The following is an 11,407-nucleotide window of genomic DNA, read 5'->3' as shown; positions in this document are numbered from 1 at the left end:
CTTTCCAGATCCTTCCTTGTCCTTTGTCCATTTCTAATCTTTAATAATCTCTTTTCTCCTCTCCCATCAGAGAAGAAAACCACAGATAGTAAGCTCTGTTTTTCCTATCTTACAAGGATGCTATTACAGTTATTGCAAATTCCTATCTTGAAAACAAGAACAAGCAAAAATCTTAACTTTTGACTATGTAAGCCTATAAATTTTATAGGTGTAATATATTCTGATCCAATATTGTGGCACAGGGTGTTTGCTCAAATTATCATACCTACTTAAACATTTTTATAAGTGGATCTAAAAATATCAAGACTCTAAATAGCTGGATTAATTTAAATATTTGTGTGTAAATATTTTTTACTGTAGTATTTTAACATTAAACATTATTTTTTGGCTCTACTCTTTTTTGTTTGTTTGTTTTTAAGATTTTATTTATGAGAAAGAGCAAGAGAACCTGAGCAGGGGGAGGGGTAAAGGTGGAGAAACAGACTCGACACTGAGCATGGAGCCTGACATGGGGCTCAGTCCCAGGATCCTGGGATCATGACCTGAGCTGAAGTCAGACGCGTAACCAACTGAACCACCCAGGCGCCCTGCTCTGGTCTTTATTTTTAAAACACTGGGCTTTATGGATATTTTAACTAGAATCACAGTTCTGATTTTTAAAATATTTATTTATTTATTTTAGGGGGAGGGGCAGAGGGAGCAGACTCCCCACTGAGCACAGAGCCCCACATGGGGCTCTATCCCAGGCCCCTGAGATCAGGACTTGGGCTGAAATCAGGAGTCGGATGCCCAAGGCACTCCACAGTTCTGATGTTTATGTTGTGTCTCCTCAGAGCAGTTACTAAGTGGATCTCAGTGAATATCAAGGGAAACAAAATTCATATTCAAATGCTTTTCGCTGTTTCTGGAAATTAATTTATTATAGTGTGGATACGGTTTTGATATGAAAACAGAATTTTTCTGTTACAACCAAAAGTCTTGTGACTAAAATATTTCTTGCTTGGTCCTTGCCCTAACCTTTATCAAATTATCCAAAGTATAATCTGCTTTAGATAGTAAGTACACTTCAGTTGGTGCACCTTTAATTTATATTACTGTTTTTTGAAAAGTTGAGTCAATATGCAAATTGAATAATTTTAAATATCAGAGGTTTTGTAAGAAACTTTGAAGCAAAGGGAATTTTTGTAAAGAGAGAAATCATTTTTATCATAAATTTATCTGTTTAGAAAGTTTAATTTTGTTAATTTTTTCACTTCAAGATGGCAGGGCTGGGGGCAGTTTCTGTAGTGGTGAGAGTCTGGAAGCAAGGACATTCTGCATTTATGTAAGCGTAGCTGGGGAAGAGTAGTAGATTTGCAGAGTGGTTTACTTTGAAAGTTATTTTCCTCTTAAGTTTCTCTTCTGGGGCCATAAATTACTCATATATTCTCTACCTGTTGCTCTTATATTAAAGCAGTCTCTATTTTGGCCAGGGACAGAAAGTAGGTAAGTAGGAAAGTAAGTAGCTGGAGCCCGTCACTGCTGGTTTAAAATGCCTCTGCAATCTTATAAACCTCTTAGAGGTTACGAACATGTTTTCTATCTGAAGGAGCGTCTGCTTGCCCCATAGCTAAACTCGGATTTACAACCATGAGACTGGCAGCTAAGTTGATGTTTGACATATGTCTTCACTTTTCTTCAGGTTATTTGATATTAGCAGAGTGGAAACTTTTTCTTACAGGGCAGAGAGTAAATATTTAGTCTAATCCTAAGGCAGGCCATGTGGCATTGCATAATCGAACGGGCCTGGCTGTGTTCCAGTAAAACTTTAGTTAATAAAACAGGTGGTGGGCGGAGGGAGCCGTTTGTCAACTGCTGCTTTGCATAATCTTAGGTATCTTGAAGCCACAGTCCAAGGATGGTAGAAAGAAGACAGAAAGAACCAAGTCCGGAAGTACAGACTTGTTAATTAGTTTGGGTTGGTTGGTTGGTTGGTTTCCAAGGAAAGTTGAGCAACTGTCCTGTGGCAAGAATTGCTCTAGGCACTGGGGTTAAACCGATGATTAAGCAGATGAGGTCTCTTTCCTCACGAAACTTGCACTTCCTAGCTGGTGTGCATCTTTTATGTTCCTCTCCCCCAATATGTGTCAGAAACATGTGATAGCAAGTGGTTTGGTTTTATGCATTTTCCAAAAAGAAGATACAGAGAAAATACTTTTAAGAGTCCAACCTAAAAATTGCTTACCTAAAATAAGACACTCCTGTAATTCTCTTTAAAAAAAAAAAAAAAAAGTGGTTCTCAACCTTGATTCTACATTAGAATCACCCGGGAAGACTTTGAAAACCTCTGTCTTACCGTAGACCAATTAAACCAGAACCAGTGGGGGTTGGACCCAGGCATTGGAATTTTTCATTTCCCAGGAAATTTCACTATGCTTCTGAAGTTGAGAACCATGGCTTTCAAGGAAATGGGTTTCATGTGTGATAAAAATCTTGAAGAAATACCCCTTTACTTAGATGCATTTTTCTAGAGATGAGTCAGTATTTATTAATTTTATTTTATGTAACCCTCTTCAGTAAGAGAACGCATCTAATTTAAATTTCAAGATTTAAATGAGCTTGTGCATGGATATTTTTAATAATGCTGTTTGACTTTCTACTCTTAATACTATTTATACTTTTTAAATTTAGTAATAATTGGTTGTCACCTTTAGGATACTGCTGGTCAAGAGAGGTTCAGAACATTAACTCCCAGCTATTATAGAGGTGCAGAGGGTGTGATATTAGGTAAGGTTTTACTTTACGATACTGCTTTAAAAATGTTGTTTTATTATTGCAATTTCTGATTTTCCTTATCTGTGAAGGTCAGTGAGTTTTTAGTTTTCTTCAGGGGTACCTTTATGTAACTTGAAGTTATATTAGCTTCATTTAATATTAATGAATATTTAAACTTTCAAAATTTCTTTTCAGTCCTTTGTCTATCAATTAAAAGAGAAAGATCAGATTAATTTATTTGGTTTAAAAGCACATGTTGATGAAGACATAATTGAGGATTAATCCACATGTAATTGGTCTGTCTGACGAGTGTTACCAGAAACTGATCTTCAGTCAGCAGTGCATTAACATTTGCTGTGCGTTTATAAAGAAAGAAGGATGCTAGTTGCTTAGTTGAATCTGTTTTATGAGTCCTAAAAAGTCTAACAAGGCACTTAACATCGTTGATTCATAATCATACAGAATTTAAAAACCAAATGTGGATTCTCATTGTCAGTTGTTGAAAAGTGCTTGTTACCAATATTCCTGGGAAACTTTTAAAAATAAATATTGGTCAATTTTAGGGAAAATTGTCTTTTTATATTATATCATAAATAGTGAGGTTTTAGGTTCATTTCATTAATTTAACAGCAACTCTTATTTTGGTTTAGCATCTTTAAGTTTAGAAAACACCTTTTTTTAAAAAAAAAACATTTTATTTATTTATTTGACAGAGAGCAGGAGAGCACAGGCCGGGGAGCAGCAGAGGGAGAGGGAGAAGCAGGCTCCCTGCTGAGCAGGGAGTCAGAGGTGGGGCTCGATCCCAGGACCTGGGACCATGACCTGCCCCGAAGGCAGTTGCTTAAGCAACTGAGCCACCCAGGCGCCCCTAGAAAACACTTTAAATTAATAAGTTCTTTATACGAATAAGCCCTTAATATATTTTAATGCAGTGGGATGGAAGATGAAAGTGATAACAAGGAGACAATCAGGATCTTCTCCGTTAAGTTTACATATTTTTTCAAAGTTGCAAATTCTGGTCCTTGTAAGAAACAAATTAACAGGGTCATAGATGTTTGAATCCATGGAAAAAAGTTTGGTATTTTGCCACAGATTTGGATCTGAATGTTTTCGTTTTTGGATAAATGTCTTTTATTGTTAAGAACGGGAACAGCTGTTGTTTTGCTTAAATTAATTTTCAGTTATCACCCAGGATATAATTTCATTTCTCTCACGGTGTGTCTTAATGAAATTGAAGTGTGTGTATGTATATGTTTATTATTATTTTTTAATACACTTGTTTCTTCCATCTGGCTGAGTAGATACTGATTGTTAAGCATTTGAAGGCTTAGAAACAGACTTGCCTATATAGAAATATTAGCTTGTAGTGACATATCAGAAATATAATGCCATTGCTCTTATTTTTAATGCTTATTTAATAAGTGACCCTTTTTATTTCAGTTTATGATGTCACAAGAAGAGATACCTTTGTCAAATTGGATAATTGGTTAAATGAATTGAAAACATACTGCACGAGAAATGACGTAGTAAACATGCTGGTTGGAAATAAAATTGGTAAGGTAAGAAGTCAGACACTTGGCATTTTGACTGTATTTTGGTAGCTTTTCTTAATCCTTATATTTACCTTTTAGGAAAATCGTGAAGTCGATAGAAACGAAGGCCTGAAATTTGCACGAAAGCATTCCATGTTATTTATAGGTAGGTGTGTGAACATTTATCCTTTCATTAGTAATGAGGAATTTTAAAATGGAGTTTTTGCTACATTTTTCTCTTTATGAACAGTAAAATGTATGTACTTAGTTCATCATTTTCTTGTGCTAACTGTAGAGCCAGGTTCATTTTTCCTTCTGTAAAAAAAAAAAAAATTGGATCTTTTTTTTTTTGGTTTTGGTCAAACTTTTTATTTAGTATTCTGTAGTTGCTTAACACACACTTAAATGGTCTTATTGGGGGAGGGGAAAAGGGAGGTTCTTGTAGATTCCCAAGGAAATGTCAGAAAGGCAAAATATGGCCAGCATTATCCATTTGCTTTTTTGGGTTTACTGGGTGAATAGCACTTTCCTTACATAAGCATCTGATCTCAGGATTTTCATACTGAGAACATTGAGATTTCAGTTGAAGACACTCTGAAATCCTAGAGTAGCATACCCCGACCACCCTCTAATAGCTAGCTTGTCTGTATAGGCAGAAGGAGTCACCTCTCCATTTTAGATGGCTAGATGTTTGTGGAAGGTCTTAGAATTGCTTTGCCTCATTTACTGGGAAAAATCAGATATAGGAAGTGGCCTTTAGGGACACTTTTAACTTGAAAAATTACAACACTAGTACACAAGTCAAGTCTTAACACATTTAACATTTGCTTATTGAAAGCAATGTCATAAAGTCAAATAAGATTAAACAGGTTTTACTTTTTTTTCCCTCACAAGAACATAAAAATTATGGAAGGGGAACTTAACAGGAAATTTAAAAAAAAAAAGTAACACAATTTTTCCTTTTAGTAGTCCTTGGGTAGTTATGACAGAAAAGGTTCCACTTTTTTGTTTGTTTCTTTGAACAGGGATTTTGGTCCAAAGTTTTGTTTTTAATATCTGCTTCTGACTCCCCCTCTATCAGATTGGCTTCCTCCACGGCCACCACCTCTTGGTGCTCCGCGGCTTGAACTGCTGTAGGAATCACGTGGAGGAGGGTACCCCCTTTCCATAGAAGGGGGAAGCCCTCTTTCTTGTCTGCCAACCCGATCACGACCACTTGAGTAGAGATCACTTCGGCTGCTTGAGTAACTGTCTCGACTTCCACCATATCCGTCACGTGAGCTGCTGTAATCATCATAGCGACTGCTTCCACCATAAGATGGCGGGGGCCCTCGTGTAGGTGGAGCACTACGTGAGTTACCCTAACTCTCATATGAATCTCTGTAGGAACCTCCACTTGGGATGATCTGAATAGTCACGATCACGACCATAGCCATCTCTATCACTATAGCCTCTCGATGGGTAGTCATCACGTGAACTGGAATGACCATAATCACAGTAAGTATAATCTCTTGGTGGTGGTGCATAATCTCTTGTATCACGAGAACTTGGGTAATCTCTGCTTGAATAGCTGTCTTTAGTAGAGTATCCATCATCTCTTGGGGACAAATAAACATCTCTACCAGAGGGCAGGGGTTCCCGTCGAGGTGGGCCTCCATAACTATCTCTTCTGCGTGACACAGGAGCTCTTCCTCCCATTCCACTGCTGCTGCGAACTGGTCCTGAAGGGGCAGATCTTTTAGGAGGAGGACCACCACTTCGTGGTGGTGGTCCTCTTTTTTCTGGAAGTGGTCCCCTGGAAGAACTCATGTTAAAATTCATGGAATAGCCACCATCATCCATGTGCCCTCCACGTGAGGGAGTCCCCTGGTTCCTCCACTTCCTCCTCTTCCACCTCTAAGACCTCTTGGAGGGCCTCTGCTTCTTGGAGGTGAAGGTGGTCCACGTCTACCACTTTCAAATGATGGTTTAGTGGCCCGTTCTACTTTGAGGGCTTTTCCATCTAAGGACTTTCCACTCATGTCTCTGGCTGCATCCTTAGCATCTGCTGGGCTCTCAAAGGTGACAAAAGCAAATCCTCTCGGTTTGTTGGTTTCACGATCTTTCATCAATAGAACTTCCACTATTCGTCCATATTTGCCAAATACTGCTTCAAGGGCTTTTTCATTTGTTTCTGTATTGAGGCCACCAATGAAAAGCTTTCCTGGGCGATCTGCTTCAACCATTTCCCCCCCCCCGGTGAGACACGGAGGGGTGACGACGGTTCCAAGCTCCTACGAGCTCGCCGGCAGGGGCTTCGTAGCAGCTCAGCACGAGCGAGTGCCGCCGGTTCCGAGAACGGAATAGGGAAGCCGCTAGCACTACTGCGCAACGAGCAAGAATTGGATCTTATTATGTGAAGTTGTATAGGACACAGATCATTCCTGTCAGAATACAGCGGCATTCGGCAAAGCCGGGCACCCAGTGTGTGTTGTACCTTGCGGGTCCTTGTGCTGGCAGCAGTGGTACCACCTGGGAGTTTGTTAGAAATGCTTCATTTCAGTCCCAACCCACCTTTTCTGAATTAGAATCTGTATTTTTTTTTTTTAAAGATTTTATTTATTTACCTGTCAGACAGAGCACAAGCAGGGGGAGCGGCAGGCAGAGGGAGAAGCAGGCTTCCCACCTGAGCAGGGAGCCCGAGGCGGGACTGGATCCCAGGACCCTGGGACCATGACCTGAGCCGCAGGCAGACGCTTAACCGACTGAGCCACCCAGGCGCCCCTGGAATGTGTATTTTAACAAGATCTTCATGTGACTTGAATGCACATTAATACTTGAGAAGCATGGTAAAATAGGGTTTGGCAGACTATAGCATGGGACCAAATCCGGTTCCACCATTTGTGTTGGAACACAACCTTGCCTGTGCATTTACATGCTGTGTGTGGCTGCTTTTGTGCTTCATGGCAGAGTTCAGTGGTTACAGCAGAAACCATATGGCATTCAAAGCGTAAGATATTTACCATCTGGCCCTTTACAGGAAAAGTTTGTTGACCCCCTGTCTAGAAAAGTGGACAAGCTCTATCACTGTGGAGCTTTTTTAACGTTACAGGTTCCCTGGGCCTTGTCACAGGTCTGAAACTGGGCCTGGAAGACCGTTTCTAAAACCATCCTAGTTGATTCTGATGTGAAGCCAGCTTTAGGAATTACTGGTTTAGCTATTCCACTGTTAGAATCTTTTAGGAATTAGGAAATGGAAATAAAAGAACATCATCTATAGATAGAAGCAGGGTGCTGTAAGTGGAAGGTAATAGGCAGTTTTAGAAAGGAATTGAGTACTACCTTTTCTGTTTACTTGCTGCGTGTCCTTCATTTTGATACATTAGTTCAGTAAACGTTTACTGAACACTGAGACTATAACAAACAGATGAACAAAATGGACAAAGTCCCTGCCCTCATGAAGCTTACATTCTAGTAGAGGAAACAGACTTAAATAAGTAAGTAGTGCTATGAAGGAGAGAGAGTATGATGGCGATGGGAGGTAATTAGGGGAAGTTCTTGGAGGTAGTACCATTGGAACAAGAATCCATAAAATGAAGATCTAGAGGGAGAACATCTCAGGCTGACAGAATAGCAAATATTTCCTGAGGTAAGAACGAGTTTAGTGTGTTTAAGGGATAGGAAGAAAGCTTGTGGGCTGGGAGCATAGTGTATGTTGGGGGCAAAGGTGGTGACGGTGGGAGGTGAAATTTAAAAGGTCATGTTGGGCCTTGTAGGGTATGGTAAAGAAATGGATTTTATTCCAAGTGTGGAAAGCAGGGGAGTAGTGCTGTGATCTGATATTCTTCTAAAAAGACCTGTTTGTACAGAAAATGGTCCATGAGAAGCAGAAGCAAGAGGCTTGTCATGGCCCAGATGAATAATGCTGGTGCCTTTGACTATGGGAGTGGTTGTGGGTGGCTTCCGGAAGGTTGGCAGATCGAGGAGATATTTGGTTGGTAAAGGTGACAGGCTCTGCTGATAGATTGGGTATTTTTTTTAAGGATTTTATTTTTTTCATTTGACAGAGAGAGAGAACTCAAGCAGGGGGAGTGGGAGAGGGAGAAGCAGGCTTCCTGCCAAGCAGAGAGCCCGATGCGGGGCTCGATCCCAGGACTCTGGGTATTGAGGATAAGGAAAGAGCAATCAGGGGTAACTCTGAGTCTCTGGCATTTAGGATGAAGACATTGGATTTGACAAGATGGAGAATGCTGGTATTTTTTAAAAGAAAAGTTTCAACCAGGCATGCTGGGGTGGCTCAGTCATTAAGCGTCTGCCTTCGGCTCGGGTCGTGATCCCAGGGTCCTGGGATCGAGCCCTGCATCGGGCTCCCTGCTCGGCGGGAAGCCTGCTTCTCCCTCTCCCACTCCCCCTGCTTGTGTTCCCTCTCTCGCTGTGTCTCTCTCTGTTAAATAAATAAATAAAATCTTAATAAAAAAGAAAGAAAAGTTTCCACGGAGTGGTGAGAACAAAAACCTAGTTAGAGTACAGTTGACCCTTGAACAATGTGGGGGTAGGGGTCCCGACACCCGCCCCCCGCAAGTCGGAAATCTGCGTATAACTTTTGACTCCCCCAAAACTGAACTGCTAATTGTCTATTGCCCTGAAGTCTTACTGATAAAGTCAGTTAACACATGTTCTGTATGTTGTGTGTATTACATACTGTATTCTTATGGTAAAGCTAGAGAAAAGAAAATGTTATTAAAATCATAATAGAAAATACCTTTACGGTACTGTCCTGTGTTTATTGAAAAAAAGCCATGTGTAACTGGAACTGCACAGTTCACACTGGTGTTGTTCAAAGGTCAGTTCGAGTCTGAAGAGAAAATGTGAAATAAGGAAGTGGAAACGGCTTACATAGGTTAAGTTTTGATGACAATTTTGCTTCGAAAGAGAGGGAGAACCCAGGTGGCTTCTAGAAGAGTGTGTGGGCTGGAAGGCAGGGTGGTTGGTTACTTGGTTGGTTAGTAAGATGCACAGTAATTTTGGCAGGCTTTTTAAAGCTGACTGATGTGATCCAGTAGTGAGGGCACATGATTCTTCAGTGAATGAGAAGGGATGGGATCCGAGAAGTAGAAAAGGGGATGCTCCTAGATAGCAGCAGGGACAGTTCATCCACTTTCCCAGGAGCGAAGGCAGAGCCTAAGGTCACAAATGCAGACAGGTTGGTGACTCTCTCGGTGGGATGATCAATGCTCCTGTCAGATCGTTTCTATTTTTCTCAGCATAAAGTTAGGTCATGAGCTGAGATAAAGGAGTTTTGTGATAAAGGAATAAGAGAGTCATCTCAGTGAAAAAGGTCCTTTCTTACGTCCCATCACGTTCCTCAAACCTTAACCTAAGAGGGCAGGGGCCCTGGATCGCAGGGTCTTTTTTTTTTTTTTCGCCCAGCGGTACCTTTGGGCCCTGGTGCAGATCCAACCCCGCGTCCCCTGCGCGCTTCCCACTGTCCGGCTGCACGGGCACGGACGCGGCGTCCGGCCTGTTCAAAAACCGAGAACCCGATCCATCTCACTTCCCTGCCTGGCCTTCTCCTGTGGCCCTACCCGGGCGACCGACAGCAGCGCGCGTCGTCGCCTCGGACGCGGGGCGGGTGGGTGGAGTCGGCTGAGCGGCCGCAGCGGCGGCGGCAGCTAGTGGGTCCTTTAGTGGCTCTGGGGCGGGGCTGTGGGGAGGGCGCCGACTGACCGACGGACCCCGCCGGGATGGGGAGTGTGGCTGCTCCGCCAGGGTCCTGCGGGTGGGAGAGACGCTCCGCGACCACGGGTGTCCGGAGCCCCTCCGTGTTGTGCTAGAGATGCTCTTCCTCTCGGTGAGTTGTTTTTCTGTCTCGGCGGGCCGGCTCCTCGGCCTAGGTCACGCCCCGGGGAGGAGGAAGGAGCTGGGCCACCTCGATCTGTGTGGCCTGGATAGGGCCGAGCGACGGGGCAGTGACCAGCTGCGTGGGCCTCCTCCCTTTGGGCATGTTGATCCGCGGCTGCGCTCCCTGTTCCAGTTTCATGCAGGCGCCTGGGAAAGCTGGTGCTGCTGCTGCTGCCTGATTCCAGCCGACAGACCTTGGGCCCGGGAGTGGGGCCGGCGCTGGCGGCTGGAGATGGCCGACCCGAGATCCGTGCACGAAACCAGGTTTGAGGCGGCGGTGAAGGTGATCCAGAGTTTGCCGAAGAATGGTAAGTGCGCTGGGTCCCGGCTGCAGAAGCCTCCCCCCGAGGCCGGAGGCCCCGGTTTCTGAACCTCGCCTCCTTTAGTCTTTCTGCTTGTCGTCTTGCTGATTTAACCTCCTTCGTTTCTGCGTTTAAAAAGGAATGTAATTGGAGGGAAGGTAAAGAGTGTTAATTAATTACCTGCTGATCTTTCAAGATTGTGAGTAGTTTTTATTGCTGAAAACAGAAGTCTTACTTAATGACTGCGGATTAGGATATGTTTTAAAAAAAAAACTGGGCTGGGGATGCTTGGTGCCGCATGCTCATGAAGTGTACTATTTAAGCCTTTCAGAAACTTTCGATGTGAAGGGAGGGAAAGGAAAGAATAGCTATACTCACTTGTAAAATGATTTATTTTAATAAATACATATGATTGTGACTTTTTTGTGTGTGCTGTTCTCTTGTTCTAGTATTCTGTTTCTTATTCTTATATCGGGCCTTCCTTGCAGCTTAGGAGAAAAGTCAGTCCAGTTGTTCCTTTGTATTTAATGTGTCATTTCTCAGGCGACTTTCCAAAATTTTTCTCTTTAGCCTTGGCTTTTAGCAATTTGACCGTGATGTGTCCAGGTGTGGTTTTCTTCAAATTTATCCTGTTTAGAGTTTACAGAGCTTTCTGAATTTGTAATTTTATGTGTTTGACCAAAGTTGGGAAGTTTAAAGCCGATATTCAAATATTTTTTTCTGTGGAGAGGCTCGGCAAGGGGAACTTTTATCTTTTACTTCCTATCCTTCTTCATTATATGAATTATTTTTCACAATAAACTTATATTTTTAAAAAAGATTTTATTTGTTTATTTGATAGAGAGGGAACACAAGCAGGAGGAGTGGGAGGGGGAGAAGCAGGGAGCCCCACGTGGGGCTTGATCCCAGGACCCTGGGCTCGTGACCTGAGTCGAAGGC

The 11,407-nt window shown here is 42.4% G+C and overlaps 1 pseudogene; it reads right to left on the bottom strand.

Moving 5' to 3' along the window:
• Positions 1 to 4,711: 4,711 nt before the first annotated feature.
• Positions 4,712 to 6,637, bottom strand: LOC148163655 (RNA-binding motif protein, X chromosome-like; annotated as a pseudogene).
• Positions 6,638 to 11,407: the final 4,770 nt, after the last annotated feature.

The sequence above is a fragment of the Eumetopias jubatus genome, unplaced genomic scaffold (genome assembly GCF_037043125.1).
Source record: "Eumetopias jubatus isolate StellerSeaLion01/CBP00866 unplaced genomic scaffold, mEumJub1_p1.0 scaffold_8, whole genome shotgun sequence".
In the NCBI taxonomy this organism is placed as follows: domain Eukaryota; kingdom Metazoa; phylum Chordata; class Mammalia; order Carnivora; family Otariidae; genus Eumetopias; species Eumetopias jubatus.
This window is presented reverse-complemented; position numbering and strand designations above follow the sequence as displayed.